This window comes from Gossypium hirsutum, chromosome A10 (assembly GCF_007990345.1).
Source record: "Gossypium hirsutum isolate 1008001.06 chromosome A10, Gossypium_hirsutum_v2.1, whole genome shotgun sequence".
NCBI lineage: Eukaryota > Viridiplantae > Streptophyta > Magnoliopsida > Malvales > Malvaceae > Gossypium > Gossypium hirsutum.
In genome coordinates this window covers 42,774,153-42,792,927 of record NC_053433.1, presented here as the reverse complement: position 1 = coordinate 42,792,927, position 18,775 = coordinate 42,774,153, and the positions used below count along the sequence as shown (strand labels likewise).

The 18,775-nt window shown below is 35.0% G+C and overlaps 1 non-coding gene across 1 annotated transcript; it reads right to left on the bottom strand.

The window, feature by feature from the left end:
* Nucleotides 1–18,333: 18,333 nt before the first annotated feature.
* LOC121209310 (small nucleolar RNA R71) lies at nt 18,334–18,440 on the bottom strand. Its single transcript, XR_005904427.1, has one exon. It is a non-coding gene; the product is annotated as a small nucleolar RNA R71 (small nucleolar RNA).
* Between the last annotated feature and the right edge of the window lie 335 nt (nt 18,441–18,775).

The following is an 18,775-nucleotide window of genomic DNA, read 5'->3' as shown; positions in this document are numbered from 1 at the left end:
GTGTAAACTATCAAATATTAGATATGAGTGATGAAATGAGATAAAAGTGAATAAAATGTAGGATGATATATTCGAATAATGCTTGTACCCAATCCGGTGTGATTGTGTTATATGAAACTTGTTGATTTGAATATCGCACAGTATTATTCGGGCCTTTGAGCCTAGCAGGCTATAATGCCGGTGAAATGATATCAGGCTTCAAGCGTAGCAGGCGAAATGTCGGTGAATGAACTCGGGTTTAAAACCTAGCAGGCTAAATGCCGGTGATTTGATAAAAGTCTAAGACTAAGATACCTCGTGTTTAGAATGACAAATGAATACATTTAATATGTTAAGTTGTCCAGGTACGTATTATGTATTTATACGTGAGTTTGATTGGAATTGAATCATAAGTGTATAATGTGATACCTAAGTGAATAAATATTATAGTTATATCTATGATCATGATACATTTTGTTAAGATGTGAAAGTATGTGAAAGCATTTGACTTATTTATGATATATGCATTTAGTTTAAGTGAAATAATAACGCTAAATGTACATTATGCTCATGTGTATATTTGGCCAAATGATAATATACCTAGAAAATGGCCTCTTGAGAAATTGAATAATTAATGTATGATTGAGTTTATTTGTTTACACAGCTTAAAACTTACTAAGCTTTTGAAAGCTTACTCCGTTTATTACGTTTCTCTATTTTAGAGATCGTTGATTCCAGTTACCTGCTCGGGGAGGGGATCGTCAGCAACTCGTCACACTATCTATCATTTTGGTACTACTATATTTTTGAGCTAGTATGGCACGTATAGAATAGACTTAAATGAATGATATTTTGAGATGTTTTGTATATAAGCCATGTGAATATGGCAACTTTTGAATGTCGATATAATTTCAAATTTCTATCTTTGATTGTGTTTGGCTATGCATATAATTTGAAATGAACTTATGTAAATGTGAATGTACAAATGATGAATTTTGGATTAGTAACTCTTCATAACCTACTCCGGTGACAGATACGGGTTATAGGGGTATTACATTTTATTGGTATCAGAGCTACGGTATAGTCGATTCTAGGACTAACTATCGAGTGTGAGTCTAGCTATACATGCCATAAAGTGTTAATATGATAGTGTGATGATTTCTGACAATTGAAACATGTTTTTCGTATAGTAATGAATTCCAATCCCAATCGAGCAGTAGCTAATGATGTAGAGAGTGTAGCGCCTGCTCCCGCGCTAGGGACAGCGCCGTTGGACTCTCAACCAAATGCTAGTAATCAAAATGATGAGGCTAAACAAGCCTTCTATGTTATGATGAACGATTGGTTTACTCAGTATATTCGGGCTAATCCGGCTGTTTCACATCCTCTACCCCCGACTAATACAACCCCTGCACTTGTGGTACCTCCTATAGTTGACCCGTTGAGGTTGAGCAAGCCCCCGGTTGATAGAATCTGAAAGCACGGGGCTGCTGAGTTTAAGGCTACTGACAGTGGTGATGTCGAGCAGGCTGAGTTTTGGCTCGATAATACCATTTGTGTGTTTGATGAATTATCGTGCACACCCGATGAGTGCTTAAAATGTGCTATATCTCTATTACGTGATTGTGCCTACTATTGGTGCAATACCTTGGTTTCAGTTGTGTCGAGAGAACGGGTTACTTGGGAATTCTTTCAAACCGAGTTCCGCAAGAAATGTATTAGTCAAAGATTCATCGATCAGAAACGAAAGGAATTTCTCGAGCTTAAGCAGGGTTCTATGACAGTTACCGATTATGAGCGAAAGTTTGTCAGACTTAGTAGATATGCTCAGGAATGTGTTTCGTCTGAGGCTATCATGTGTAAACACTTCAAGGACGGGTTGAATGAAGACATCAAACTGTTGGTGGGTATTTTGGAAATCAAAGAGTTTGTAGTGCTTGTCAAGTGAGCTTTAAAGCCGAAGAGCTCTGTAAAGAGAAAAAAAAGCTGATGATGGAGCTAGAGAGTTCCGTAAAAGATCTTTGAGAAAATTATTTCACCAATCATCAAAGAAATTTAGAGATGACTCAGGCCGATCTAAGAATACTTCGGGTTTTTCAAGACTTGACCGTGATAGACCCCCTGTGAGTGCACGAGCCACCTCTATTGCTAGTGTCGAAAATGATCGTCAGGACAGATCTGAGTGCAAGCATTGTGGTAAATGGCATTCAGGAAGCTGGGGATTTCATGACCGCTCTTGTTTCAAGTGTGGATCAGCTGATCACTTTATCAGAGACTGTCCGAAATTAGCTGAATAGAATACTGATCCAAGTGGGAGACCTAGTAACACTGCAACACGAGGTAGACCACCTAGGCATGCGGGTAATACTAGTGGAAATCAGAGAGGGACCAAAGATACTGTTGTACATTCTGAGGCTCGTGCTCCTTCTAGAGCCTATGCTATACGCGCACGCGATGATGCTTCTTCGCCAAATGTTATTATTGGTACTTTCACTCTTTTTGATACTGATGTTATTGCTTTGATTGATCCCGGTTCTACTTATTCGTATGTGTGTGAAATTTTGGCATCCAGTAAGACTCTACCTGTTGAGTCTACTGAGTTTGTGATTCGGGTGTCGAATCCTTTGGGCCGCTATGAGCTAGTTGACAAAGTATGTAAGAAATGTCCCCTGATGATCCGAGCTTCTTGCTTCCCACCTGATTTAATGTTATTACCGTTTGACGAGTTTGATGTCATTCTCGGTATGGATTGGTTAACTGTGCATGATGCAGTAGTGAATTGCAAGCAAAAGACAATTGATTGTTTTGCTTTATTGAGGAGAAATTATGTAGAATGAAGAATATTATCTATGGCTATGACATATATACATACTATGATTCATGTTGGCATATCTTGAAACTTAGTATAAAATTTTCAAGATGTTTGCGTATTATTTACTTGTTAATAAAGAAGATCTATGATTATGAATTTATTAATACATGACTATGGGGCAAGGATTGATGCTGCTTACACTTTTAGCAATTTTGCTTTTGCGAAACCTTGTGTTGTGCATGAACATTATACGGGACGAGCAATAATTTAAGTTTGGGGGTGTGTAAATTGAAAAATATATAGCATTTTTCCTACATAATTCATCACCTTTTTACTTAAATTTATTGTTAAAACCAAGTAATTGCTTAATAAATTAATGAAATATATGAAAATATGAAATTGGTACATAGAAATTATTAAAATGTGATTTTATACTTTATTATATAGTTTTCATGCAGAAAATGACTTCTTTTATATTAATTTGAGCATATTATATTTTCAAGCTATAAAGTGGGCCATGCATGATTAAATTAAATAATAAAATATAAAGTTATATTTAATAATTTATTTTAATATGTTTCATTAATAAATTGGTTTTTAATTAATTAAGTAAATTGATTAATTAAAATGGTTAAATTACATTCTTTGGTCCTCTAAATTATCTACTATTACTGGATAGGTCTGAGAGCTTTATGTTGATTACAAAACCATCCAAATGGAGGACCAAGTCAACCCAAAATTCAGCTGCATATTGATGTTCATAAATCAAATTTTGGTTTAATTACATAAGATCCTTGAAGAGTTGAAGAAATTGGATATTTGCAATTGACCGAGTCCTGATCCTGATAATGTTATGGGACTTAAATCAAGCAAAAATTAGCCACATTTCCACAAATCATGGCAAGCCAGCCTTGGATAAATTTGCAAAGGATGGACACTCCTATTTTTAGCAAGCTAGCTTCTTTGCCTCACCTATAAATAAGACCCCATTTCACACTTTTCTAATCATCCCTCACTCATTCATCATTCTCTCCTCTCTCAACTCTCTTAGCCCTCACACTTATCATCATCTTTGCATAAAGATGTTTAGAAAATTAGCCTCTTAAAGAGCCATTGGTCCGCCACCTCAGAGAGCCATCAGTAAAAGAGCGAAGCGAAGGAACGAAGGAGCCCTCGTCAGTCAGAGTCTTGGGTGACAACCACTTTGATTTGGGTTTAATCTTTCTTTTCTTTAACTTAATTCAAGAATGTTTGCTATGTTTTTAATTTTCTCGTTTACAAAAATGATAGCTTAATTTTATTTAAGCTAGGATGATTATTTTGATTGAATAATATTTATTTGATTCATGCTTATAATGTTTGTGCCTCAATCGATCATGTTTTCAATTAAAATCAAGTTTGTATTTCGTTCATACGTGATTGAAATACACCTGAATCAGTTGAGCGATCCTAACCAAACGACCACTAATAGATACATAATCGAAATGTGCATGCTCAATTTAGATCCTAACCCGGATAAATTGCATGTTACATAACAACCCTAACCAGGCTCTGTTATCTGCATGGTTTTTAGATTTGTGTGATTAAACTGTTTCAAACCTAACACGTCCCTATTACCTTGCATGAATACTAAGAAGCCCTTAGTAAATAAGGATCAGTAAAATTCATATTTACTAAGTAAAAGACTCCGAAAGGACCTAATGTGGTTTCCAAACTCATGAAAGATCGAGTTGCCATGGAATGTTTTTCCGAATATTGAGAAGCTTGTTGATAATAACTTGAGTTTAATTAAAGTAATCATCCTAGCCTATTTCTGTTATAATTGTTGCTTATTGTGTTAATTCTGCTAAAATCTATTTCATTCATATAGTTGCATGTTAGGATAAATCACATCAGGGATCATTGCATTTAGTTTAATATATTTTAATCATCACTTCTCAATTATATTGTTACTATTTATCAAATTGCTAATATAATTTTAAAAATTAATTGACTTAGCACAAATACAATCCCTGTGGAGACGATAACTCTATACTTACTTATTACTTGATAACGACTATGTACACTTGCAGAAACCTCAGCGTTACAACGCTTTGAATAGAAAATCTTTATTTTTTTTGGGAGCGATGAATACACGACTGACATTTTCTGATGATGGTTCAATCTTAGCCAAGTTGAAAGCTAGAACGATGCTTTTACAGTAGATCTGTGATGCTCAAAAATGTATTGGCGATTTGTTAGCTAAACGAGTACAGTGTGAGTCGACTTCTGATTCAAAATTTCTGATAGGATCTGATGGTTGCTTATTATTTAGAGGTAGAATTTGTGTACCAAAGAGTTCAAAACTCATTCAAAAAATCTTACACTAAGCTCATAATGGTAGCTTGTCTGTTCATCCGAGAAGTAATAAAATGTACAGTGATTTGAAATAGATGTACTCATGGCCAGAAATGAAATGCAAGATTTTTTATTTTCTATCGAGATATTTGATATGTCAGTAGGTTAAAGTTGAACATCAGGTACCTTCCGGACTGTTACAGTCAGTGATGATACTGAAATGTTAATGGGATAGAGTTACTATGGGTTTTGTATCAGGATTACCCATATCACTGAGAAAAAAAGATGCCATCTGGGTTATTGTTTATCGTTTGACAAAGTATACACATTTTATTCTGGTATGTACAAATTCCTCCCTTGATAAATTAGCTGAGTTATACGCTTCAGAGTTTGTCAGATTATACGGAGTGCTAGTCTCCATTATTTCAGATAGAGATCCGCGGTTTACATTAAGATTTTGGAGAAAGTTACCATAAGCTCTTGGTATGTGGTTGCATTTTATCACTGCATTTCACCCTCAGACCGATGGTCAATCCGAGCGTGTGATTAAAATTCTCGGAGATATGCTTTCTTGTTGCGTATTAGAATTCGAAGGCAACTGGGAGAAATATTTATTGTTGGTTGAATTTGCGTACAACAATAGTTTTCAATCGTGTCTAAAGATGGCACTGTATAAGGCTCTATATGGCCATAAATGTCAAACTCTGTTATACTAGACCTAGCTTAGTGAAAAAAAGATACACGGGGTTGATTTGATTCGCAAGACCGAAGAAAAAGTAAAAGTGATTCGAGATAGTTTGAAAGAAGCTTCAGATCGTCAGAAATCATACACGGATCTTAAGCGTATAGATATAAAATTTCAAGTCGGTGATAACGAGTTTCTGAAAGTATCATCCTGGAAGAAAGTCATTCGATTCAATCACAAAGGAAAGTTGAGTCCACGATTTATCGGGCCGTATGAGACTACTGAAAGAATCAGACCTATTGCATATCGATTAGCTTTACCGTCAGAGCAAGAAAGATTCATAATGTCTTTCATATGTCTATGTTATAGTGGTACCGATCTAACCCTTCACATGTTATCTCTTTGACGGATGTCGAGATTCAACCTAATATGTCATACAGTAAAGTTCTCTGTCAATGACACAGAATAGAAGAAGCCACCTGGGAATCCGAGGAAGCTATGAGAAAGTAATATCTGAACCTCTTTTCTGGTAAGATTTTAGAGGATGAAAATCCTTTAAGGAGGAGAGTTGTAATAGCCCTTTTTAGTGAAATCAGAACAGTGGTTTTGGGACCACAAATTTGAAGTCAAAATTACCATATAAAAATTTCATTAAAAAATTTTACCGTTTACATGTTCAATTTGATAAAAAGGACTAAATCGCGTAAAGTGCAAAAGTTAAGTTCTAATAGCTAAAGGTATTAAATAGCTATAGAACTTTAAAGTGGAAGTCTGTATATGATAAATAGACCATTAATGGTGTTAGTGGATGTAACAGCCTGATTTAGGGCCAAAACAAAATAGTGATTTCGAAACCACGAATCCGAGGTTGAAAGAAATTATTTTGATTAAGTTTTAGTGTTTATATTATGATTTCATAATTGTGTGAAAATTTCGTTGCGAAATTTTATCGATTGGGTGTTTAATTTGATATTTAGGACTAAATTGAAATAGGTAAAAAAAATGTGTGTTCTAGTTCATAAAGTACTTGATTGAAATGGGGGTTTTAAGTAGAGGTCCTTAAATGGAATTAAACCATTATACTTTATATGGACAAAAATTAAGACATGGATGGAATTTTAAGAAAGTTTAGTAATAAGGGCATTTTGGTCATTTGTATATTAAATGAAATAAAATGGGAAAAATAACACAAAAATGTGTTCATCTTCATTCAAGCTTGGCTGAAACTTACATGTTCTCGATAGCTAGGGTTTTTCCCAAGCTTTCAAGCTCAATAGTAAGTGCATTCAAGCCCTGTTTTTAATGTTCTTTACATTTTTGAAATCCTCGTAGCTCGGTCTACCTATTTCTACCATTATTTCGAGCTAGGGTTTATGTTTAAAAATTTACCCATGAACGATATGCATGTATTTTGATGTTTGATGGTAGAATATGAATGTTTTAAGTTAGGAGAACGATCTTTTCTAAGCGATTTTTAGCGAAAATGAGCAAAACGGCATAATCGGTAAAAATACCTATTGTTCATAACTATGTGTTCGAGTGAGAATTTGATGTTGTCATAGAAGGGAAAAATGATCAGCATGTCATAAAACATAATAATAAGGGCTGAAATTAAATTCCCGAGCCTAGGGGCAAAATCATAATTTTGTAAAAGTTAGGGGGCAAAAATATAATTTTTCCATAATGTGATTTTTGGATTGAAATAAATAGTATGAGTGTTAAATGAGCTAAATGTGTTGTTATAGATCAATAAAGGCGTGGAATCGATCTCGAACGGGGGAAGGAAAAGGTTTTGGACTAAATTGCAAAATTTCTATATTTTGCACCAAGGTAAGTTTGTATGTAAATAATACATTAACTTCATTTACATTTTTATATTTCAGCCTATTATATGTATTTTAGCTAATTTTGAAACTTAAATCGACTATTGGAGAAATGGAAATAAGTAATAGAGAGCGAAATCCCGGTTGAACATTCAGAAAGATTGAATAATATAGATGGAGCATAGCTAGGTCATATGTATGGTGCTGAGTGCACATCATGTGTACAAGAAAGCTACGAGATACTATGTAGTAGCTAGGTCACATGTGTGATACTGGATGTATCCCATGTAGACAAGAGAGCTAGGGGAGAGATAAATGTAGCTAGGTCGCATGTGTGATTCCAAGTGAAGGACATCATGTAGACAAGAGAGCTACGAGATAAATTGGCTAGGTCACATGGGTGGTACTAAGTGTTCACCATGTGTACAAGAGAGCCAAATTATATGAAATATGATAGTGGGGCAGTGTGCTGAAACCATCAAGTATCGAGGATTGATCCGAATTGTTCAACGGGATAATTTTACGGTGGCATTGTAATCATGGACTTATACTAGTGATGTATGAAATGTGGTGAAAATGAATTGTGATATGTAAGGTAAGTGAGGTTAATACAAAGAAAGTGTGAAAGAGTGAATTTGCAATAATACTATTTTGGACAGTAGTAGTGATGTGATTTTGAAAAATCACCAAAAATAGTATAACTTTAATTAGAGGCTGAATGTGATATGAAATTAAATTACAATGAGTCTATTTTCATATAAAAGAAATAGAGCAAGCAAAGAAACTCTATATTTTGAGATATTTATATTTGTGTGTGACTTGTTCAGATTGACTATGTGATCCCCTGTTCTGACTTTGATAAATCATTAAAAATTTTCTAAAAATAATTAAGAAATATAGTTTATATTTCTAGATTCCTTATTGAGTATAGTTTTAAATGAAAAATGTTTCATGGCTATTTGAATTGTGTACCAGGAGAAATTCAACTTGTAGTGAACAGAGGTCAGATCAGTCGAGCTGTATAATAGGGGAAACTTTAACTAATTAACTGTACTAATTGGTTGGACCAAAAATTCTAGAAAACAATTATAAGAAGTTATATGAGTCTAGTTTCAGGAAAATTTTACAGATTTGAATTCCGAGTTTTGTAACTCGAGTTATGATTTATTTAGTGAACATGACGCAGGAGAGACAGCTCAATTAAAGTGGAGTAAATATTGAAATTAAAAGTAGATACACTTGAGTTAATGTGTAAACATATTAGATTCTTTAATTATTATTTATATACTTACTTACTAAGCTATATAAGCTTACTTTTTTTTCTCTCTTTTGTCTTATAGTGTCGTCCGGCATTGCTCGGGAGTTAAGGATCATTGAAGATCTGCCGCACTATCAATACTTTTGGGTATTTGAACTAAATATTTCTTTTGAATTATGGCATGTATAGTAGGCTTCATTATTTTGTTACGTGTTATAATTGCCTAGGTTTAAAATATTGGTTACATTATTTAACCAAATTAGTTTGTATAAGCCATTGAAGTTGCCTAATATTGTTCAAGACATATGTTATAATGATACATTATCTATTTGAATGACATATTTCTATTTCAGTTTCGTTTAATGATATATATTATGAGCTGGTAATACCTCGTACCCTGTTTCGATGTGGAACACGGGTAAGGGGCGTTACAGTGGATGTACATGGCTTGGAAATTGTGTAAATTTTAGTGTTTTTAAATGTTAATTAGTAATTAAGTAATTAAAGTTAAATTAAAATAAAACAAATTAGGTTATCATCTTTCTTTCATTATTTTCAATCGAAATTTAAAGCTTTGGAAGCCATTATTGAGTTTTGGCATTTGTCAATCTTGCATGCTTGATTAGGTAAGTGTTTTTGTCTTGTTTTTTATAATTTCTACTTTTCTAGATCGTTGTAGCTTAATCTAGTTAGCTTGGGGACTAATTTTTGAAACTGTTAAACTATTAAAGTTTTTCCATGAATGAATGTGTATGAGTTTTGATAATTTATGGAAGAAAATGGTTAGTTCTTAAAAGATAAACAACTTTTGTTAAGTGATTTTTGATAAAATTGTCAAATATGGATTAAATTGAAAAATAGAAATTATACATGGTAAATTTGTGAAATAAATGAAATATAGGGTTTTCAAGGAACCTATATAAAATTTGACTATAGTGGGTTAACAATGAATTGCATGAATTTTCACTTTATGAGCTAGGGACTAAATTGAAAAGAATTTAAAAGTATAGGGCCAAAATGGTAATATTTTCCAAAAATATGTTTTGGATTAAATTGAATGAATTATATGTTAAATTGAATTAAATTTATCCATACAGATCAAGTTAGACCTCATACGGAGCTAGATCGAGCAAAGAGAAAGTCTCAGATTAATCGCCTCTGTATCTATGTATACTCGTTGAGGTAAGTTCGTGTGAGTAAATTGTGTTTATATGATTTATATTGAATTATTTATGAATTGTAAATTGTTATAAATTTAAATGATTGCATATCTAACGAATTTCAACAAAATACTGAGTCCTGGTTGAACCTTAGGAATCTTTAGGATACAAATGACATGTCATTAGGGTTATTGATTTATAGATCGTGAGAGCATACCGATTTATAGCTCGTGAGAGCATGCCGATCTTCAGCTCAAATGAGCATACCAATTCACAGCTCGTATGAGCATACATATTCATGAATTGACAGATTACAGTTATAAGAGCTAGCACACTATGTGTGAGCTATCTCGGGTATCCAACAGTATTCTAAATGGTTCAACGGGCAATGTTCTGATACGAATGGTATGAGTTCGATATGAACTATTACACGTATACACATGAAATACATGGAAATGTTGTTACATGATATATATTGATTTATGAAATGGATAATACATGTATATGGAATTTGATTAATTATTAAGCTCATACACGAGTATTGGTTCATATATGTATTTACATGGCTAATATTTGCTGGTGTATATGTGCTTAGGCATTTGGCCAAATTTTGTTGGGATATGCTTTGTTACTTACCTATTACTTGATTAAATGGTAAGTTAAATTCTATGTTATATGAACTTACTAAGCTTAAATGATTACTTAGTGTTATTTTCCATGTTTTATAGTGAATTGGAAGCTCGTTTGGGTTGAAAGGTTGTCAGAGCTATATCACACTATCCATCGGCTCTTTTGGTACATTTAGATGTTTAATTTCTATTATAATGATAAGTATAGGTTATTTTGGCTAGTGTTGGCCTATATGTTGGGATAATGGCCATATGATTTGGCTTGTGTTTTGACATGTTTGGTATGTATATATGTTGTCCTAATATTGTTGATGTGTGGCTTGATTGTGGTTGAATGTTGAAAGGTAATATGATAGCTAAATGTGCACTTGGTTTATAAGTCTTGTGATGGAATGAATTTGTGGTAGATTGATACTTAAGTAGGTATGAACTATTTGGTCAAATGATGCTAATTATATAATGACAATTTTAGTACCAAATGGTTGTATTTTGGTAAGTAATTTACATGGTATGTACTGATGCAACATGCCTATAAGTTAGTTATTAATTGGACAAAATGAGTATATAATTATACATGGTTATATATTGTCAATTTAGGTATCTAAGGGCTTATAGGTTGTATGTGATTTATCATTTATATAAGGCAAGAATATGCATGGTTTTGGTGCCTTCTTATGGCTCGTGTATATGTGCCTTGGGGGTTGTAGGTACATGTCAAACAGTGTGAGAAAAATGGCTTGTAAATGGCCTATTTTTGTCCAGACGAGCAAAGATATGGGTGAGTGTCTCAGCCGTATGTGACACACGGCCAGGTGACACAGCCGTGTGTCACCTGTAGCTTTAAAAGGGTTGCAAGTCAGGCTATTACACGGGCTAGCACAGGAGCATGTGAGGTTATTTCGAAGGGTACATTGCCTGGCACACGGTCGTGTGGCTTGGCTGTATGATCCAAGTCAGTAAATTACACTTGCATGAACACGGGATGGGACACGGCCGTTTGTCCTTACTTAGAATGTCCACACAAGTAAGGACACGACCGTTTGTCCCTACTTCGAATGCCCACATGGCCTGAGACACGGGTGTGTTTCTTGACTATGTGACCCATGCAATATCGATAAAATTCAATGTTTTCTAAAAATTTCTCTGAGTTTCCAATTTAGTCCCGACTAGTTTCTAATATGTATTTTAGGCCTTGAGGGCTCTTAATGGGACAATAAGAATGATTTGGATTGGTTTTTTATATGAATATTGATATGTTTCAAAAATTCTATAATTTTTGTTTGATTCATTTGTAAACTCTGGTAATGCTCTGTCACCCTACTTCGGTGACGAAGTTGGGGGTGTTATAATTATTTGTTTCAGAGCTACAATTTAGTCAATTCTCGATCTGAACGTAGAATTTACGGATCTAGATATACATGCCATTATATAACCTGTGGTAGTGTGATATCTCCTGACTATTTAAAACATGTTTTAATATACCAATGACGTCCAACTGAATTGACTCCAATGAAGTAGAGAGAAACATTCAAACCTCCGTTCACGGAGTAGCATTGACCGGTATGAGGCTTGTATCTGAGGGCTGAGGAGGTGAAGCTAAGGAAGCTTCTTCCAGATGATGAACAAATGGTTTATTGAGTTCGTACGGATGAACTCGGCTATTCAACAACCTCTATCCCCTCCTGCTCCCCAACTGGTTCCTGCTGCTCCTCAAGGTATGGAACCAATCCGAGTTACTAAGTGACCTATCGATAAGATTCCTAAGTACGTGGTAGAACACTTTTGAGCTACTACTAAAGATGATCCCGACAGAGATGAATTTTGTTACAGAATACAATCAAGTTTTTTGATGAGTTATACTGTTCACCGGCCAAGTGTCTTAAACGTGCGGTGTCGTTATTGAAATATTCAGCTTACCAGTGGTGGAACAAGTTATTAGTCATGTACCTTAAACGTGCCTTAAACGTGCCTTAAACGTGCGGTGTCGTTATTGAAACATTTCTGAAAGTATACACATTTTATTCTGGTATGTACCGAGAGAGCGGATCACATGGAATTCTTCCAGACCGAGTTCTGAAAGAAATTTATTAGTCAAAGGTTCCTGGATCAGAAACGTAAAGAATTTCTTGAGCTCAAGTAGGGTCATATGACTGTGTCAGAGTATGAGCGAGAATTTGTTAGACTGAGCAAATATGTCCAGGAGTGCATCCAACCGAGACTACCATGTGTAAAAGATTTGAAGAAGGGTTAAACGAAGACATTAAGCTTCTGGTTGCAGTTCATAAGCTGAAAGAATTCATTGTATTGGTTGATCGAGCACATAAAGCTGAGGAGTTGAGTAAAGAGAAAAGATGTGCTGATTGTGAGGCTAGAGACCCGAGAAAGGGATCAATTGGGAAGTCCTATAAGTCAGTATCAAAGAAATCAAAAGAACATCACAACCATTCTATAGCTTCTGTGGGTTATTCTGGTAGAGACAGAAGTACTCAACGCTCCAATCCAAAACGTCAGGCTACATCTATAGCAAACATGGGTAGTGTCAAAGATGTTTGGCCCGAGTGCAAGCACTATAAGAAACCACATTATGGAGAGTGTCGATTAAAGAATGGAGTGTTTTTCAGGTGTGGTTCATTAGACCACTATCTTGGAGATTGTCTGTAGAAAGCCAAGAAAGAGAAAACTCAGACCACAAGGTCAAGCAATACTGTTGCCAAAGGTAGACCACCTCATAATTCTAGAAATGTGTGTGGTAGCCGTGGTGTTACAAAATATTCTACTATGATCTTTGAGACACGAACACCAGCTAGGGTTTATTCTATTCGCGCACGAGAGGATGCTTCTGCACCAGAAGTTATTATCAATCCTTTCTCTAATTTTGATACTGATATTACTGCTTTGATTGATCTAGGATTCACCCATTCATGTTTGTGCATGAATTTAGTGACTAGTAAGAATTTACCTATCGAGCCCATTGAATTCATGGTTAAAGTATCGATCCCCCTAGGTTAGCATGTACTAGTTGATAAAGACTACAAGAATTGTCCTTTGATTGCTCGGGGTTATAGTTTTCTGGCTGATTGATGCTGTTACCGTTTGATGAATTCTATATGATTTTGGGCATAGATTGGCTAACTCTTTACGATGCGGTTGTAAATTATAGACGAAAGCTTATTGTATTGAAATTTTAGAAAGGTGAGTTGCTTCGTATTGAATCAGATAATCCGAGTGGGTTGCCTATGGTTATATCAACTAAGCCAGCAGAAAAATATATGAGAAAAGGTGGTGATGCTTACCTTGCCTATGTACTGGATTCTAAAGTGTTTGAATCGAAGTTTGAGTCAGTGCCAGTGGTTTGTGATTATCCTAATGTGTTTCCAGAAAAGTTACCTACATTTTCGCTGATCAAAAAGGTTAAGTTTGCTATTGAACTGGTACTGGGGACATCACCAATATTGGTAGCACCTTACAGAATGGCTCCTTCCAAGTTAAAAGGGATGAAAGCACATCTGTAAGAGTTGTCAGATAGGGGTTTTGCTCGACCCAGTTTCTCACCTTAGGGTGCATCGGTTCTATTTGTTAAGAAAAAGGACGAATCGGTGAGATTGTGTATAGCCTACCGCCAGCTCAACAAATTTACAATCAAGAACAAATATCCACTACCTCGTATTGACAATTTATTCAATCAGTTGAAAGGTTCTAGAAGCCTAATATAATTAAGCTACAAAAAAGTCAATAGTTAGGTTAGTTCAGAAAATAAAGTTACGCACTAGTGTCGCGACATCCCTGGGTGATGTCATGACGTTGGAGGCAGATTCCAAAATCAAAATATTTTTCTCTATCGCGACATACTAGTGTGGTGTCGCGACATGATGACCAGATTCATCTGTGTTTTCTTAAATGAATACCTGGGTTACATTTTTCCTTATCATTATTCAAGTTTGTTCGTTTTCTATTGATTCCTTAGAAACTCGAAAGAGCGCTACACTGTAAGGTTTGTTCTTCTACTACAATATTAATAGTTCCTCCAAAATAATGCTTTATTTGGTTGGCCATTAACAAGGAAGGCTTGAACCCTTTTCTGATTGACTCTATTATTCCATGAGGAGTTAGCTGATGTATTGTATATGGACTTGTCCTTGTTGATTTAAGCTTTCTAGGGAATAATTTTAACCTTGAGTTAAATAGCAGTTCTTGCTATCCTAGCAAAAATTCACGCTTTTTGATCTTTTCATCATGTCGAAGTCTACTCCTTTCCTTGTACTTTTTAGTATTTTCATAAGCCATAAATCAAAATTCTTCCAATTATTGGAGTTGGAATAGTCTTTCTGTTTTTTTGCTAATTCTGGATTCAGATTTAATTTTTTGATTGCCCAATATGCGTTCCTCTCCAATTCGATTGGTAAGCGACAGTTCTTCCCATAAACTAGCTTATATGGGTACATTCCTAAGGGAGTCTTATTTGTTGTTCTATAAGCCCACAATGCATCATGTATCTTGGCTGTCCAATCTTTTCAACTTGGGTTTACTGTTTTCTCCAAAATCTACTTTATTTCTCGATTAGTACTTATGCTTGTCCATTAGCCTGTGATTGATATGTCGTTGTCATGCTATGCCTTATTTTGTATTTAGCCAATGTTGTTTTGAACTACTTGCCACAAAAATGAGATCCTTCATCACTGACTAGTGCTCATGGTGTACCAAACCTAGCGAATATGTTTTTCCTTAGGAATCTCACTACGAATTTTGTATCATTAGTAGGTAGTGCAACAGCTTTAACCCATTTTGAAACATAGTCTATAGCCAAGAGAATATACTAATTCCCAAGAAACTCAAAAAAAGGTCCCATGAAATCAATTCCCTAGACATCAAACCCTTCATCCTCAATTATCCATGTTTGCGGCATTTCATCCTTTTTAGATATATTCCCAATTCATTGACACCTATCACATCCTTGTACAAATTCATAAGCATCTTTATTCATTGTTGGCTAATAAACCCTGATTGTAGTATTTTTTGAGCTATCCTTTTGTCACAAAAATGCCCTCCACAAGGAGATATGTGACAGTACTAATTGATCTGCGCATTATTGAAACATGTATGGTTCCTCCCAAACGTAATTTTTTGATTCATAGGCTATCCACTTTTTCTGTTGCCAAGATGCTTGTGCTAGGAAGACCCTCTTGCAATGTAATTAACATAATCTGCATATCATGTTGTTAGATGCTTACCTGGTCTTGATTGATTAATGTCTACTCTGAATAATTATTCATCTGCAAAGGTCTCCTTAATGTCTTCAATTTCCTCCTCTTGTAAATGGTTTTCAATTCTGGATAAGCGATCTGCAATTTGATTCTTAGTCCCTTTCGTGCCCATTATCCATAAATCAAATTCCTGAAGTAAAAAACACATCTCATTAGTCTACCTTTTGTTTCTTTTTTATTCATGACATATTTTAGTGCTGAGTGATCAGTATACACATATACTCAATTTGGCATTAAGTAGGGTCAAAATTTTTCACACACAAATACTACTGCCAACATCTCTTTGTCAGTGGTAGTGTAGTTGCATGTGTTGAATGTATTGTTTTACTAGCATAATGAAAAGCCCCAAATATATTATTGATAAACCATAATCTATACATATTTTTACCCCATGCTTAATGCATTTTATGGATGATTTTTCCTTAGAATTGGTGAATTTGATGCTCCTAATGCCTTAATTTCATATTTTATACTTAGGTGAGCATAGGAGAGCGAAAGGAACGAGAAATGAGCCAAAAATAGAGAAAATGGGCCAAAGTACGAAATCAACATGGCTTGGACTTCCTCACAATGGCAGACCACACAGCTGTGTCAATTTGGCAGAATCGAAGCATAACTCACACAGGCATGTCCCTGCTGAGCCCAAGTTGAGTCCAATTCGTAAAAGGCTAATTTTGAGGGGTTTTAGGCTTTCTAAAGCCTATAAATATGCCCTAAAGGAAGAGGAGAGGGACACATAGAGAGAAGGAAGCAGGGAATTGCTCAAGGGAAGCCAATTGATCCATCTCAGAAGTCGGATTCACCATCAAGACTGAAGATCTCCCATCAATTTCCCTTCAGGAGTTTTGGGTTTTCTTTATGTTTTGTATTCATTATTCTTCTGAGTTGTTTTCCTTTTAAGTTATGAACTAAATCCCCTAAATACCTAAGGGTAATGAAACCTAAGATGAATCTTGTTATTATTTTCTGAATTGTATGATAAATATTTAACTTGTTCTTAATTATGTGTTCTTAATTCTTGTTTTGATATCCCAAGATACTGATTCAAGATAAGATCTTATTCAGAGGAGGAATAGACCCTGTCTAAGAGTACATTTGTCATAATTAAGCAGATTTGATTGCGCCCTAGACATAGGGTGACTAGATTTTGCCGGATTAGGGTGAAACCTAATATGGGGATCCATAGATTGAGTTAATGCGACCCTAGGGTGTTAATTAGAGAAAAGTCTCAATTGTTCAATCTAGGGATTAGACGATATTAGTCTTGAATAGGGATAATAACATAACTTAGGGATCTCTACGGGATAAGTTAAATGAATAAATCGTTCGATTCGGAGCCAGAATAACAAGTCTAGGTGGATTTTTCCTTAGGTATTGTCTTAATTCAATCGTTTTCCAAAAGTAATCCCCCAATTCTACTTTCCGTGAATTCTTAGTTTAGATAATTAGTTAGTTAAAACAAAACCCCCTTATTCTTAGGCTAGATAATAAAAAGACAGTTATTACTAGTGCTTTTAGTTCCTTTGGGTTCAACAATTTAGTCTTGCTAAAAATATACTGTTGTTCGATAGGTACACTTGCCTACATCGTGATAATAGTTAGTTTCAAGAATGATTCTTTATAAAATTTTAAAACCTGTCACACGAAAATTGCGATCAAGTTTTTGGTGTTGTTGTTGGGGAACTAAGATATTAGGAACGCTCAATTTTTATTACTTTGCCATTTATTTTTCTTGCAAATTAATTTTAATTTTAATTTTATTATTTATTAATTTACTTTTTCTTTCTCTTGACAGGTTTTTGTAGTTTATGACTAGAAGAAACTCGTCAGGACTACTACTTTTTGACGAAGAAATCGATTGCACAGTTCGCAGAAACCAAAGAGAAATAAGGCGAAGCTTAAGATACAGAGAGAACGAGCAAGAGAACGATACTCAATCCCCAACCGAAGAGATGGGTGAAAACCAAGACAATCAGCTACCTCCTGCGATACACGTTGAACTAGCAAATCAGAATCCTGCTCCTCGTACTATGTATGATTATGCTAAACCTACTTTAATAGGAACTAAGTCAAGTATAGTTAGGCCTGCTATTGCTGCAAATAATTTTGAACTAAAACCTAACACTATTCAAATGATACAGCAATTTGTTCAGTTTGATGGTTTGCAGGATGAGGATCCGAACACTCACTTGGTAAATTTCCTGAAATTCTGTGATACATTTAAAATTAATGGCATTTCTGATGATGCCATTCATCTTCAATTATTCCCTTTTTCATTAAGGAACAAAGCTAAACAGTGGTTGAACTCATTACCACGAGGGTCAAGTACTATTGGGAACAAATGACCGAAAAATTTCTATTAAAATATTTTCTGCCAGCTAAAACGCCCAAATTACGTAATGATATCTCTCCGTTTGTGTAGATGGACTTAGAAACTCTTTACGATGCATGGGAGAGATACAAGGACTTACTGAGAAGGTGCCCTCACCATGGGTTACTGCTTTGGCTACAGGTTCAAACATCCCATAATGGCCTGAATCCTTCGACTTGACAAATGGTTGACGCAGCTGCTGGCGGAACCATCAATAATAAAACGCCTGAAAATGCTTATGACTTTATTGAAGAGGTATCACTGAATAACTATCAGTGGCAAGTCATGAGGACTAAGCCAACTAAAACAGTAGACGTTTATAACGTCGATTCGATTACTATGCTGTCAAACCAGGTAGGACTTCTAAATAAAAAGATTGATTGTTTACTTGGTTCTACTCAAGTACATCCAGTAATGAGGTGCGAGATGAATGGAGGAGGAGCATGCACAGAGTATCAAC